Raw genomic sequence first — 1,819 nt, 5'->3', positions numbered from 1 at the left:
TTATTTAATTGTTAAATAGTGATATGCATGATGGATGATCATGGACTATAAAAGACCAATGTGATTGGATTTATTTCTTTTATGTTTCTTTGGGATTGTAAATTAATTAATTTATTTTAATTTATTTTGGGCATGTATTATTAAGTTTGTAATAATATTTTGGGTTGTAATTTCATTTATTTAAGTTCTTGTAAATTCGCCTTGGTATGCCAAGGATCACTATGTAATATTGGATTGCAAGAAGTTCAAGGAGGTCAAGAGCATTGGTGGGACCAATGGGAGGAATTCAATATCAAGTGTTGATTATGTACTCCTTCAGCAACTCTTGTAAAATGAATGAATGAAATGCACCTAGGAATGCCCTGATTCAATTCTTGGTGGCTCAGAATTTAATCACTTATAAAGTCCATGATCATACCATATTTACTGCTTATCCATGAATGCATGAGATGTATGGGAATGTATGCAATTATATGATATATGCATGCTAAATGGATAATGTGCAAAGTGAGACCTTAATAGTAAATAGAATGACCATAAAATCTTCCAAACAAATGATTAAGTTGGAAATGCTATAATTAAAGTAATTATAACATAGGCCCTCCATTGGGGCAATTATTTTAAGAAATTTTAAATAGTTGCATGAGATGCAATTAATTTAAGAGATTTTCTTAAGAATAATTGTTAAGCATGAGATGTTGTAAATATGTAAATGGTTTGGTGGCCAATATTGGATGTACCTGAGGACATTAAAATTATTTGCATAATTATCGCTCAATGGGATCAACTTAACTAATGCAAGATAAGTCAATAATGGATGTACCTGAGATTTTGAGCATTAGGGGCTAGGTAAAGGATTGAACCTCACATGAGATGTGATGGGCAAGGAGTTACTCACTTATAGTTTATTGTAATTCCAATAATTGATGTACCTGAGGATGATCAATAGAATTATAAGAATTCAATCACCCACTAGAAATCCATCCAACTAGGATTTCCGTTTTCTACTTTGGAAGTGTAGGATTCGCTAAGTTAGTGGGAGGACCAATTTGATTAAAAGACCATAATCATATTTGGTTAATTACATGATACATTTACTAATTAATCTGGTTATTTCTGCAATTAATTTTCTGATAATAATGAGCACAGAACAACCACCACCATCTAATATCCTTGCAAGCATACTTGATCGCAATAGGTTGACAGGACCTAATCTGTCTGATTGGCTAAGAAATTTGAAACTTGTCCTGAACCTTGAACATATAGGATATGTTCTAGATTCAAATGTTCCTGGTCCCTTACCTCCAGAGGCCACACAAGAGGAACATGAAACTTTGGACAAGTGGAAGGAGCATGTTATGAGAGCTAAGTGTTACATGCTTGCTTCCATGAGTAATGAGTTACAGAAGCAACATGAGAACATGCAGAGTGCGAGTGAGATCCTACTTCACCTACAAGAGTTGTATGGTGAGCACAGCAGGAATGCTAGGTATGAGATATCTAGACAGCTATTCCGTATGAGGATGTCTAAGGGACAGAATGTTGGGGATCATGTCCACAAGATGATTCGGCTGTTTGAGCAGTTGGAACATCTTGACTTCAACATGGATTTCCAACTACAAACGGATTTGATCCTTCAGTCCCTTCCTGTGTCTTTTGGGAATTTTGTGACAAATTTCCATATGACTAAATAGGAATGCACCTTAGCTAGTTTACTCAACATGCTGGTTATTGCCCAAAAGAATATGCCAGGCAATAAAGGAAAAGAGGTAGCTTTGGTTGCATCTTCTTCTGCTGGAAAGTCCTACAAGAAGAAGGG

This window comes from Hevea brasiliensis, chromosome 10, assembly GCF_030052815.1.
Source record: "Hevea brasiliensis isolate MT/VB/25A 57/8 chromosome 10, ASM3005281v1, whole genome shotgun sequence".
Taxonomy (NCBI): Eukaryota; Viridiplantae; Streptophyta; class Magnoliopsida; order Malpighiales; family Euphorbiaceae; genus Hevea; species Hevea brasiliensis.
The sequence above is the reverse complement of the archived record's forward strand: the minus strand, read 5'-3'. Positions refer to the sequence as shown.